Source organism: Microtus pennsylvanicus, chromosome 22 (assembly GCF_037038515.1).
Source record: "Microtus pennsylvanicus isolate mMicPen1 chromosome 22, mMicPen1.hap1, whole genome shotgun sequence".
Classification (NCBI taxonomy): Eukaryota; Metazoa; Chordata; class Mammalia; order Rodentia; family Cricetidae; genus Microtus; species Microtus pennsylvanicus.
The window spans coordinates 11,078,456-11,092,800 of record NC_134600.1 but is presented as its reverse complement, the minus strand read 5'-3'; the positions used below and the strand labels follow the sequence as shown (position 1 = coordinate 11,092,800).

The following is a 14,345-nucleotide window of genomic DNA, read 5'->3' as shown; positions in this document are numbered from 1 at the left end:
GGTTGTAGCTTCAGGAGCTCCAGAGGAGTTGGATCTGTGAAGGCAGGAAAATCTCAGTTTGGAGTAGAGGAAGGGAGGGATTAAAAATCCTCTTGAAAGCGAGCAGAGGAAAACGAAGAGGTTAAGGACATGTTCTGACACTTTCCACGGGTTCATAGAACGGCGTTTATCTCTGGAGCCAGGGTCTTTCCTCTGACAACACGTTTTTATTATTTTCCCATTCAGAATACCGGCCTCATTAAGAATGGTTTGCTGTGTTATCCCTCCAACCCCACAGAGACGTTCTGAATTCTGAGGTAAGCATAGGAAGGCCGCAAATAAACACAACGTGGTTTTTGAGGCAATTTTCCTGTTGCTTCTTTCTTGGGGGGGAAGGATGGAAGGGATAACGAGCAAAGATCCTGGCTGAGTTTAAACGAGAAAAGAATATTTATAAAAGAAAAAGTGTAGTCAGCTCAGCAGCGACAGTATTTCCTGACTGAGGCTCAGAGAGGGCATACCTCACTCATATTTATACCCTTCCTGTGGCACTTTCCCCCTTGTTAGACCAGGGAGGTGTTTTAAATTCTTAAGAAACAGCATCTTTTGGAAGGAGGTTCAAAAGGAAACGGCGCTGTGGGAGTGGGGCGGGGCCGCGTGTTCGCTCCGTTTGGATTAAGAACCCGGTAAGGCCGTCCCTCCTGGGGACCGGTTTTTTTTTTTTTCTTTCTACACCTATTACCCTCCAGGTCTGCCTTTAAAAGTCAGACAGTTTCCCGGTGCTGCAGAAAATCCCATCAAGGTCCCTAGGAGAGCGGACCAAGTGCGCAGTAGGAGTTTTCTTCTGGCCGAGAGGGGGAGCCCCGCGATCCCAGCCCCAGCGACTGGAAGTCCCGACCCAGCCCGGGCCGCCGCCAGCGCCAGTTCAGGCTTCGGCAGATTAGGAGACGGAGGGAGGGGACCGGAGCCCGTGAGTCCCGGGACCAGCGCCGTGTAGACGTCCACAAAGTTTCCTCGTCCTCCACGGACGCGGGACCGCGGGCCAAGGTCCCCGGAGTTCCCGTGCCTGCCCCAGCCGAGCGGCCGCATCCCTCTGCGGAGCCAGGGTAGGAAGCCTACGCGTCCGTCCGTCCGTCCGTCCGTCTGGGTCCGGGCAGCTCCGGCCAGGTGGCGCGGGACCGGGAACAGAGCCCGGGAAACGGGCGCGGTCAGCGGGGAGGGTGGGGAGGGCGCGGGGCTGCGGCTGCCCGCAGGTTGCACAGATCCGGACCCCAAAGGCACGGGGAGTCGGCGGGCGGGGGAGGAGGCTGGGACCTGTTGCTGCAGGCGGGGGCAGTGCAGGAGGGAGGTGGGGGAGCCCAGGGTCCCCCGCGCTGCGCCTTCCCGCCGCAGCCCCCCGCTGGCCCCTCGGGGGGAACTTCGCCTGGATGCCGCGCGGGGCCGGGAGCGAGCGGTGGGGCGCTGGACCATCCCGCTGCGGGTGCGTTGAGCAGGCTCTGCCCAGCGAGCGGAGGCATCGCTGGGTCAGCGAGGCGACCCGAGAGAGCCAACTTCGTCCAGCCTGGTCTCGCTTTTGTTGGGTCGCTGGGAAAATGTGGGCAAGGGGGCGGGGAGGCAAGAAGCTCGTGACCGGGCCGTAGATACTTTAAAGCCCCACGCGGTCAGGGCCCCCAGTCTGGGGCGGTGTCCACGCAACTGCCCTTTGGCTGGGCGTTTCAGATCCCCGCTTCTGCGGGCGTTGCGTTAGTCGGACCTGGCTTGGCAAGCTTGCTTGCTCGGGTTCAACTCCCGGTAGTGGCCTTGCTCACGACCTCGCTCAGAAGACAGTCCAGCTGGTTCTCTCTCTCTCCTCGAGTTGCTGGCCTGACTTCCCTGTGTGAGGAGGGAGCTCTGGGCAGTCTAGTTTTCTTGGAATGTGTTTACAATGTTGAATGGGACTTGAACAGGAAGCTGGACGCTGCAGCTAGAAATAGCGTGCCAAGGTAGAGCAAGGAAGACATAGCTGGTGTTGGGGAAACTCCCAAGTGTGGGCTGACAAGATACCCCCCTCCCGCCTTAATGTTTCTCGACGGAGCTATTCTTCGTTTGTACTTAGAAATTTACCTCTGTTGTATCAGTCTGTAAGTTTGACAACATAATGTCGGTGAGGAAGGTGTAATACATTTATTCTGTGCCTTCTTTTAAAGATGTTGCACCAATGTTTCAGAACGAAAACTTTCCAGACGATGCCAGTTCTAGCTCTCCTATTCATTCTAGGTTTTGCAGAGGCCAGGATACCGATGGTTTTATGTAGTCCATATGGGCGATCAGGTCGTAAAAATGCAGATTGGAAGACAGAGTGAATGGCGAGAAGTGGGAAAACCCTGAAAAGTATTGGAAAATTTTCAGATTTGCAAATGGCCTGCTTGCTCTGCCAGCCTTTCCCTCCTTCCCCCTTGTAAACAAATAGCCTTGCTAGAAAACCCGCCGATTGGGAGAGTTCAGACGCTGGTGACTGACTGCGAGCTTTTCTGGAAACAACGGTCTTGCTAAGGTATTGCTCCTCTGCATTATTAAACGCTCTCCTTGAGCTGTCCAGGAGCGTGTTCCAAGTTTTTACGACTGACAAGGAAAGAAGAGAGGAATCTGGCGGGCAGCCAAGCTATACTAAGCTCGGTAGCCAGGCCTGAAAGAGACTGGGAAAGTTGCAGGGAATAATTGGAATGGGTTGGTGGCGGTACTGCTTCTGAAATAAGGGGTTTCTTTTGAAAGGAAAAATTTAGATGATTGGGAGTCTTCTTGGAAAAAAAAATAGCTAAGCCTAGAATGCAGTTGAGTATCACAAGCAGGCGTGGAGGAGGGACGTGGGACACTTCATTCTTTCTCTCGGCTAGCTATGGTGCCCTCGCTGATGATGCTTTGCTTGTGCTTGCACTATTACCAAGTCTCCTCCAGAGGCCGGTTGTCAGCCACAAGTTCAGTCCTTTGACCTTGACCTTTCGTCTTTGTTCTCCTGGCCAGTAAGAACTCAAGACCGGTTCCGAGCAGCTGGTTTTCTACCTAAATTAAATAATTCAATTATTCTCAACTCGCCTGGAATGTGGGGTCATGGAATTAAAGTGGAAAGTTCATCTAGTATTTCTTTCTTGTGTTTCAGAAGTGACCCGAATAAACAGATCTCCTTCTCTTACCTGAAGAAGTACAAATCGGGAGGCATCTCAGTGTTTCACACACGCGCGCACCGCTTTCTGATTGCAGGCTAGCCAGGCATTAGGTGTCTTATTTGCAGTTCTGACGCTTTCTGTGTTGACATCGCTTCTGTTTGGTCGTCTGTCTCTCATTTTTGTTACCCAGTGAGGTGGGCCTACTATTGTGAGCCTGGGAGCCGAAGTGTGGTTGCTATTTCTTCTGGCAGTGGGAGTTTGAGGTTGTAAATATCACCCTTCTCTCTGAGATTGACTTTATGAATCACCCTGGGTAAAAGTATCTTTCCTGACTGTGACTTCAGTTTTTCCACTTGCAAAGTAAAGAAACTTTCCTTTACACAGTTCCAAGCTCATTAAAGAAATGAAACGATGTTAAGAGCTTTCAGTCCTAAAGGTCATGAGCTTTCTCACTCAAGTCAACCGAGTTTATGGGACGTTTAATAGGTTTGTACATTTTAAAATTAATTTTTTTTGCATTTTATTCATAGCTATAGTTTAATCATACATTTTTCATTATTAATGTTTTTGAGATTTTTTTTTACCAAAGGGTTGTATTTACATCGTTTTTAACCCCCTCGCTTCATTAACATCTTCTGTACCTCTGTTTACATCGTCTCAAATTCATCTCTTTAAATTATTACTGTTGCATGTATATGTATATACATATATTACACACCCCCCCCACAAAACACCCTACTGGTTCCCTTCAGTGTTGCTGCTATGCAGATGTGTTTAGGATGACCACTTGGGATAGAGTAACCTATCAGGGATCCAGTCTTTCAGCCCTGAGCAGCCACAGGTGGACCGTAGCTCTCCAACTAGGGATTGGAACCTTGTGAAATGTACAAATCCATGTTGACGCATGAGCTGGTATTGTCACTGTGCCGATCTTGTTAGGAGGCTACATTGCTGAGATTTCATGGGTACAGCTTTTCTGTCATGTATGTCTACAGTTCCCCATCTAGAGCCGATGTCCTGGTTCTCTGGTTCTTACGGTCTTTCTGTCTTTTCTAACACAGTTCTCCCTGAGCCTTAGCTGTGTGAGTTATGCTGGAAATGTTTCATTTGGGACTGGATGCCTCATGTCATTAATTCTCAGCATTTTGACCCACTGTGGATCCCTGTAATAAATAATCTGCTGAAAAAAGAGTCTTCTTGGATGAGGCATGCGAACTACACTTATCAGGCAGACTGGTGTGAGAGCCACATGTCAGTCAGGCCTAGAAGTATAGGATGTCCCAGGCCCCTTCATTCTCTGGTTTGCATTTTTTGAAGATGCTGAGTGAAATTTTGTTACGTTAAAGTCTGGGTTATTTTGTTAAACGGTACAGAATAACCAGTAAACTCACTGTTTTTGCTTTAATCTTTATATTCAAAACACGTTTTTGTCTTTAAGCCTAGGTGATGTTTTTCCTTTGGGAAATGTTCACAAAGATATTTGCAAAGTTGTGTTTGCTCAACTGTTCAATAATTTGCATATTATAATATTTGCCGATTCGGAGCAAGTATGTAACCCTGTAGCCCGGAGTGGCTTCTAAGTCACGATTTATGGAGTTAAGGTTGGCTATCTACCACTTCACTCGGTCTCTTGAGTTTTGGAATTCCAGGTGTGAGCCACCACGCCAGTTCTCTTTTCTTGGGTGCAGCATTTGAGGGACTGATTATTGAGAGTCACGACAATTTCTGTAAGGGTTCTTTCTATGAGAGATTTGGAGCCAATGAGGGATTGACTCATTCTAGTATTTGTTATATGTTGAATATGAACATAATTAGTTCTGTGTTAAGATTTCAGCACCGAGCTCGGCTTCATTGGTTCTTATGTGTTAGTTTATTGTCTGTTTGAATATTTATCATTCACGAACTTGTTAGTTGGTGATGCATGAAACTTTGTGAAATGGTTAATTTTACTTTCAGCTGGTAGGATGCACATTGACAGCGAAGCATATACCTGTTTTGAGTAACATGTAGTGTATTTCATTGTAGTATGTAGTATTCATGAATGTTTAGCTCAAATCTTTAAGGTGAATAGGTCAATGGAACAGAGCAAACGGAATAAGAATGATAAATGACTTAAAGAAAGACAGCTCATCTCTGTAAAATCCGTAGTCTTTCCTATTAGATTCCACATTATCACGAATAATGGATGTAGCAAAAGCAAGTATATATGGAATGAAGTAATATTGGTGTAGTCGTCAGAAGAACACTAGAGAAACTTTTGCTGAACAAAGGAGTTTCTTAGGATAGATTATGGTAATTTTAATAAAAAATGTCTGTGTCTTCTATGGTGATATTTTGCTTGTTCTTTAGCAAATAAACCTTGCCTGAAGATCAGAGTGAGGAGCTAACCACCTGTTAGCCACACAGACCAGGCAGTGGTGGCGCACACCTTTAATCACAGCACTGTGGAAGCAGAGACGGGTGGATCTCTACGTTTTCAAGGCCAGCTAAGAGAGAATCAGAGCCAGGTGGTGGTAGCTCACACCTTTAATCTGAGTTTTTGGGAGTCACAGGCCTTTAATACCAGCACTAGGGAGGTGGAGACAGAAGGGGATAAGGCTGGGGAGAGAGAGGATTATCAGGAAAGTGGAGACAGGAGCTCAAGTCTGAGGACTTGTAGAGACAAGATAACCTATTTGCTCTGAGGCTTTCATAGACAGAAGAACTAGTGGCTGGCTGCTCTGCTCCTCTGATCTTTCAGCTTTCGCCCCCTAATATCTGACTCTGGGTTTTTATTATTAAGACCGATTAGAATTCGCGCTACAATCTTGTCTTTCAGAATCTTTTCCCCCCACGGTGGAATGGAAATGGTGACTTTTTAATGTAAATTTTACTTAGACTGATTAGTTTTTCATTTGAGCTGCAATATTGCGCTCTATCTTCCAAAATCTCTAAAGGATAAAAGAAGTTATTTGTTTGAACATAATAATGAGTTCAAGACAGTTACAGAAGCCAACGACATGGCTGCTGTTAGCCCTGGTCTCTAATGTACTCGGTGTTGGTGGATTTAACTGTGTCTGGTTTATGCATTTATAGATCAGGAAGGTTACATTTGTTCCTATGGGAGCCTAAATGTATTCAAATTGGAGGAAGAAAAATGGCATAAACTTTGAACATAGAAATTGCTCTGCTTTCAAGCAGCAGAGATACTAAATTGAGTCAGACCTTTACTATCAAAGAGAATAACTGAACATTTCTCTTCCAGAGGAAGTCTCGCTGCTTTCAGATTGTTATTTGCTATTTGTCATTGGCTTCTGTCTGTTTTATACCTTAGGAAATGTTCTCAGCCACTCTAGTGATACTAACCATGCGTGGTTTTTAGTTTTTGAATAAGAACATAGTATATTGGCTCACATATTGTGTAGGAGGATAAATGCCATGTTTCTGTTTTCACTGAACTGGTGTACCTGTATCTTGAAATTGGTTTTATGCTCCAACATTCCATGCTTAGAATAATTTACAAAGATGGCTTCCCTTCACAGAGGATGACTAACTCTTGAACTCTTGTGGCCACTGCCAGTATTCTGTACTGTATTGTAAAGATAAATAAAGCTTCAGAACTTATATTTAATATTAAACACATGGATAAAAACGTACTGGTGCACTCTCGTAATTGTAACTTTGTCTTCTGGTACAAATACCGATCATCTCTGGCAATGCACATAGTTACCGAGAAAGTCTGACTTATTATGAAGAACAAACTGTATAACAAAATTACTTTCAAAGTTATTTATTCCTGTGCTATATGCAGTTCCTTAGTGTAATTAGTAAGAAACTGCTTTACTCAGAGCATTCTCTTGAAGTACAATTTAATAAAATATTAAAAAAGTCAAAATTTGAGTAAGTAAAAGTTTTTGGAATGATTCAGTTGCTACCTCTGATAGAAGTCAATGGGTACTTCGGATTTATTAAGTAGAATTGCTTTATCGCAAGAAGAACTATTTTGCATTTGTAGGAGTTACAAGTTTTTCTTCTAATGAATTATAGGGACTCTAAATATGAGTTCAAAAATTTTAATAGCTGAGTAAGGAATGTCATATGACCAGTATTGTCTTCAACCATTTTAAAGGAAGAACTGATCTTCCATTTATAATAAGGGTTTTTCATAGGCTTGGTTGCTTATAGTAAGCAGTCTTAAGAAATTTATGATCAGTTTGGAAAAAAAATTCCCAGAATAGTGGAAAAAGTTTTAAAAAAAACTGCTTTAGATGGGATATCATAGATCCAGGGGATGCTTTTGTTTGCCACAATGACTTTCAGTTACAGCATTGTAACTTTGCAATCTTCACCTTTTCTCCTTTTGAAAAATACGTGTTTAAAGTGTGAATCGACAGAGAAGTGGACTCTGCTGTGGTTGAAGCCGGAGAATATTTATTGAATACCACGCATTCTTTTGTAGTTCTGAGCATATCGGTAAGAGGCAGATCTTGCTGTAGGACTTGGCACTTTTCTTCTGATGGATAATGAAGAGGATGTTGAGGGGGTAGAAGCAAGGGGAAGCAGTATGTTTTTTAGGCAAAGTCTCCCTATTTCAAATGAACACTAGAGAAGGCTTGGCAGCATGAAGCCATGAGAATGATTTAGCAGCCCTTAGAGATGTTTCTCTTAGCCTTTATGTTTATGATGGCAATCTTTAATTACATGTAAGATTTAAGGAATCTTAACTGAATCAGTTTTTAAAAAGGGATCATTTGTCATAGCTATCCTCTTTCTATTTCTCTAGATCCAAGCAACATATAATTGGAGTCATGAGGAGGAGGTTGTTCTTTTTATTAAACATTTATGTTTAATCTGGGAATATGCAAATTAAAAGTATTTATCTTTGTCAGAGCATTAATTGCATTGGGAAAGACAATTGTCTGGCTAGCAATATTTTTTTTTTTATGGGGACCTTTCACTTCTGTTTAAAGTACATATGCTATAACATAGTGCTCTATCTGTAGTCTTTTTCTTCTTTTTGCCTGGCTTGGTAATTTTGAGAGATCCGTCTGTTTTATTATTTCAAATTTTATCGATGTTTGATTTCTTGAAATTGAATGGGTTATTTTACTTTTAAAGTGTGTAAATAAGAAGGAATTTAAACATATTCGTTTGAGGTGATCAATAAATACAACTTCTCGTACTCCTCAATAGATCTATACTACCTTCAAATCCAAAGGACGGGGTGTTGGGGCTCAGAAAATAATATCCCAGCCTCTAAAGTCTGACAACCTTGGACTCAAAGAACAACATGACAGAATTGGGAAGCTGACTTCTCCATCCTCTCCTGTGTCCATCCTTTTCATGGAGTGGCTTCTTCTGTCTGGAGCTGTCTTCCGAAAGGAAAGACAATTATAGAATCTCTTTAACTTGGAAATACTAATTACTGGGGGAAAGAGACTTCATGCCGGACTCTGTTCTTGTCCAGTCATCATCTAATCTGAGGGCAATACTGAAACTTTATTAACGTTCTTTACCGACCTCATGCGACCACTTTTGCTTCTGTGTGTCCCTTCTTCCATCCTCCCAGGACTTAGCACCAGCCTCCCACCCTGTTTAAACCTGTGTTTATTCATATAACTTCAAAGAACTTTAATAACTAAAGTTATTTAAGCTTCAGTTATTCAACTTTGGATACTGCTATTTTAATCACGTGTCTTATAGTTTGCCTCTCCCCAGAACACACATACATCCACAAATGTGTGTGCCTTTCTTTCCTATTAAATATGTGAATTGTCAGTTCATTTTTAACGTTGGTATAATTTCCAATTACTTAAAACCAAAATTTGAGTAAGTGGAATCATAATTGTATAAGCAATCATGCTAGAAACAATAACTCAGTTGTTAAGTTAGATACCTGTCTCATCAGAATTTTAGGCAGAAGCTGCAGCTGTCTCAACAGGCACCTGCCCAATATGGCAACTAGAGAGACGAAGATTGATGAAAGGCAGAGTGGGGAGAGATCTAATCAATATGGCCACACTGACAGAAACAAATAAAGAGGATGTGTTAGTCAAGATTCTCTAGAGGCACAGAACTTATGAAATGAATATCTGTCTGTCTGTCTATCTATCTATCTATCTATCTATCTATCTATCTATCTATCTATCTATGGAATTTACTGGAATGACTTGCAGCCTGATGCAGACTAATCCTCCAATGGATAGCTGTGAATGGAAAGCCTAAGAAGCTACAGTTGCTCTGTCCCATGAGGCACACTCAGCCAGTCTTCTGTATATGCTGGAATCCCCAAGCACTAGGCTCCAGTGCCAGTGAAGGAATGGATGTGCTGACAAGGAGAGGACAAGAGGGCAAAGAAGAAGGAAGCTTCCTGCTTCTACTGTCCATAGAGAGGCTTCCAGCAGAAGGTGTGGCCCAGACTAAAGGGGTGTCTTTCTGCCTTAAGATCTGGATTAAAGGTGTGCCCTACATTTCTGGATTATAGTTCATTCCAGATATAGTCAAGTTGACAACCGACAATAGCCATAACAGAGGTCCAGTAACCCCTAAATCCTTCTTAGGGATACTTAATTATGCATAATTAAGCATCCTGGTCAAGGTGCAGTTTTAATTGCTGTTAAATTCTACAAGGTGGTTCTGCAAGGTAGTCTAAACAGGTCCCTACGGCTATCATCTAGGAACAGGATCAGTCTGGTTGGTTTGGGTAGTTACTTCTGCTTCAGGGTGCAGCCTCAGCTGGGTGGTGGTCTGCCTTGGGTGAGTTTGCTGTTCCTGGAATCCATTGTGATTGCACGTTTAACACATTGTCTATCTCCATGCTCCTTGAATTCTTAATGTGTCTGCTGCAGTAGTAAGCAGGTAATTCAGACGCTAGGCTTTCATCCTTTCTAGTTACTTTTTCTAGGGCCCGAACAAGGAGTTGGTAGTTTTTCGTGCAAACAGTTTCTAAATGATTATTATACACGTGTTCCGTAAACATTTTGCATAATGGTGCCATTCATCTATAAAAATGTTATCAGTTATTAAATACTACAATAACCTCAATGTAGCAAATATATGCATCATTTTATTAATAATATTTAATTTGAACTAAAAAAATTAGGGGGTAAGCAAAATGAGGAATAATCTAGTAGGCTCAGAGTTAATCAGTAAAGAATAAATTAATTTAAAATATAAATTCATAATCTATAATCAGTTCGCAAAATTATACCACTATTCATTGGTTGTGGAGTATCTTTAGTATACTGATAATATTTATTACACATAAAAGATTAAACCAATCCCAGCTCCTGGTTTGAGTAATTTAAAATCGTCTCATCTTAAAGCTGACTTATAAGTATTTATGTAACACATAAATCTTACAGGAATGAAATTAAAACTGTGAACTGGAGACCCATCCACAGAGGATTTAGAGTATAGATCTATTCTGAGGTTTTATGTTAAAGGAGATAACACAGAATTCCTTTACCAGACAGCAGTCAGGCACTTGTGAGTTTTGGCCTCTGGGATTCTCTGCTGCACTGTCTAGACTTAGCAAGAATCTTGCTAGCTCAGCTGAGCAGCTACAGCGATCACATCCGAGTATACAGCTGGGTTTCTTACTGCACATCTGCAAGATGATGTCTGGTGCCTCTGCCTGCATCTAACAGGAGCCCTGTGAGATCTGCTTACCCACGGTCTCTATAACTGGTGGCTGGGATGCTGCTTTGTTATTTGTCTTCTATTCTTCCCCTTCCCGCTAATTCCCAGTTTTCTGTTGCCTTTGGGCTTGAGCCCAGTGTTTCTTCCATACCGCAAAAGAGTGGCTAGTACCTACTATGATCCTGAATGTAGCTGGTCTTGCTTTCCTCCTTACATGTGCATCATGTTTCTATTATTCCCCTCTTCCTCCACCCACCCGGGTCCCTCACAGTATGTGTGTATGAATGTGGCTGTGCAAACAAGATCACTCGTATAGATCAGACTACAACTGTGTGATGTTAGTTCTCACCTTTCACCTTTTTGTGAGCTCTAGGTATGGAGCTCACTTCTTCAGGCTAGAAGAACAAGAAGTTTACTCGCTGAGTCATCTCACTGGCCCATTTTTCATATCACGAATAATCTTTTTCTTTAACGCGAGTTTTCCAACCCCCTAACTCACTACAGTCATTAGTAATTGAATTATTTTCTTGACTTAGGAATTGGGTTCTGGTGCTTGGATGTATCTGTGTGAATGTTTGCCCCTCGTGTTCCACGGCCTGCAAAGATCAGAGGATTCCAGATCGTGTGCAGCTGGAGGTACAGGCAGTTGTGAGCCAGCTGATGTTGCAGTTTCTGAGAACAGATTTCAGGCCCTTTGGAGATGCAATATGTTCTTGTAGATGCTGGCTTATCTCTCCAGTTTTTTACTTAGGTTTTTGATGACTTAACTTAGAAATATTTATACCATTTTCTTGTAGCATGCTGTCTCAGAGTACGAAAACAACCTTTGGCTATATAAAAGTGATAGGATTCACCCCAAGCTGAGAAGTGGCAAGCACAAAAATAAAATACATACTAGTTTGTCAATGCCCTTCGAAGCTGAAGTAGTTACCCAAATAGTTTAAGCAGAAAATGAAGGCAAGCAAAATTATAAAAAAAAAAACCTTAAGAGGCTCAAATAAAAGGCAAGAGTCACAAATGGTCAGGTTTGTTGTGAATAAGGGTATGTGAGAAAAAGAAAGTAGAAAAGGTTGTGTAGGTGGCGCAGAGCAGGGAAATCAGTGGGTGAGACTGTGGCTGGCAGTCATACAGATGCTGAGAAGCTGCTGTAAACAGGCACAGTAACTGAAACAATGGCAAGGCTATTACTATATTAGGGCCGGTACCAGCATGGATACTAGAAACATGTAGGTCCCAGAGAAACGTAGCTAATAACCTGAATACCCAAGGAAAAGGTATCATCAGAGGGGCAGTTACTGATGCCAACATTCAAAGTCTGGGACCTCCTGCCATGCTGGCATTGAGACATTCATCTCAGTGTTTTGCCTAAGAATGCAATAAACATGCTTAAGATGCTTCACCCATGAGATCATGGCCTTCACTCCAAGCAACTAAGGAAGCCACACACTAGGAAGCTTGCTGTAGGGAGCCTAGAATAAAACAGGCTACCATTCACAGGATTATTGTTCTGTTAGAAGCTATTGTCCTATGAATGTTTTGGGGCCTCCGTTTATGATTGCAGAACAGATGTGCTCTCTGGTGAGCATGTTTTCTGGTTTAAAAGCGGGCTACATTCTTATGGTTTTTGAAACAATTAACTGCCCATTGGAATGAAGGCTTTAAAGTGAATCTCATGACTTATTTTGGAAAATTTAGTAGTAAATACAATATGGGTGGGCATGACAGCTCACACCTGCAATTCCTGCATGCAGGAAGTTTTGATAGAAGGGTTGCCCCAAATCTGAGGCCAGGCTGGGCTACCCTGCGAGGAAAAAGACTTCTAGGCCACTTGGTCTTCTGTCTTGTTTTTAAAACACACACACACACACACACACACACACACACACACACACACACACACACACACTTTCTCTCTCCCCTCTCTTCCTCTCTCTGTCTTTCTTTCTCTGTATCACCTTACAGGAGATGTGAAGTGAGGAAGAGATTAAGTATTGTAAATTGAATTTCCAGTGCCTTTTTCTCTTGAAATAATCAAACAAAATATAATCTTTCCCCCTTATTAATTTGTTCTTCTTTTAGGATTTTCCTGGCACCTGTCTCTTTGTATACTTAAGAATCAGGACCAAAGGACATTTTTGAACAAGAGAGTAACAGTAAGAAAGGAACTTACAGAGTTCTTCCTCTATCTTCACCATTATTGTTCTTGTTATCAGTTATTTGTGATTATAAACTTGTTCTAAGTGTCCACAGGTAGCCAGCAATGGAGGCAGAGTAGCCACTAGATTGTGAATAATGTTGGCAGCCGCTGGAGCTCTGCATCACTTTGAATTACCTGAATGACGAGACCTGATTGCTTCTCGTTTGTCCTCCTGATGGCAAAACAGCCAATCGTTTCTTTTTCTTAGACATAGCAAATTGGAATACCCGTGTATCAGGACATTTGTCTATAGCCCACCTAGTAAAAGAAAACATAAAAATTAACTCACTGGTCTAGTTGTGTGCATATAACCTTGACTTTTACTTGATTTGTTTTGTCAGAAGATTAATAGTTTCGATTGTAGGAGTCTTACATTTGGATGTTAAATGTCCCTCAAAAAACCTGTGTTGGAAGCCTAGGCCCAGCAATTGATTATGCTGTTGTGGGTGAGACTGGAAATTTTAAAGTTGGGGCGTAATGAGAAGTCTTTTAGGTTTTTAGAGACTTGTATTTGGATGAGATTGTGGGACACTGCTCCCTCCTGCCCCTCCTCCGTTCTTCTCCCTTTCCACCTTTCCTTTCTATCTAGCTCTCTCTCCCATTCTGTACCTGTTAGTTTCTACTTGCTCCTAACTAATTTTCTGACTCCACATAGACGTAAAGGTAATCATGCCACTGTTATCATGTATGAATACTCCCCAAACTCTACACCAAAACAAATCTTTTCTATTTATAAGTTGATTATTTTATTCATATTATTTTAGTGACTTATATGATATCTGAATTTCATTTCTGTTGCTTTGATAAAACACCCTGACAAGAAGCAACATAGTAGGGAAACATTTTGACTCACAAATCTAGGAGACCTGGGACGTTAAGGCAATGGAGATTTAAAACAGTAGGTCACACGTACTCAGGTACTTGCTTGCTTATACTTAGCTCGCTTTCTGTGCTTTATTACAGTTCAAGAGTTGTTGCCTAGGGAATGATGCTGCCCACAGTGGGCTCAGTCTTCTCACCTCAATTAACTTAGTTAAGATACTCCCAAATTAATGTACATGATGTCTCAACAAGACTTTCTTGTAGATGATTATAGCCATATTTAGGAAACAAAGTTAACCATTACATGATGGTAAGGTAATTCAAGGTAAAAACAAGACACTGATTTAATCATACCAATAATTTTGAATGATCTGTCATGTCCTTTTCACTTATGTATTCTGCACACTTTTTCTTCACTGAAATGATAGACGGGATAATCTTAAAGAACTTTCTATTCCTTATGATATTCTTTATTTTTGTTTTGAACACCTTATTTTAAGAATATGTTTATCTTCTTCATACATATGTAATTTAAAACTTGCCCTAAATTTGGCAAATTTATTTTACAAAGTTTTCTTTTTTTA

General features: G+C 42.0%; 1 protein-coding gene across 3 annotated transcripts in view; it reads left to right on the top strand.

Moving 5' to 3' along the window:
- The first annotated feature begins 719 nt into the window (after positions 1 to 719).
- The window catches only part of Gulp1 (GULP PTB domain containing engulfment adaptor 1), a 243,316-nt gene continuing 229,690 nt past the window's right edge, over positions 720 to 14,345 (top strand). The window contains exon 1 of one of the 3 annotated variants that reach the window (XM_075956217.1): positions 720 to 1,085. The gene's annotated coding sequence lies outside the window, so the exon portion shown is untranslated. Of the gene's footprint in view, positions 1,086 to 1,424; positions 1,460 to 14,345 lie in introns of those variants that run through there. The other 2 variants (XM_075956219.1, XM_075956218.1) reach the window with 2 other exon arrangements.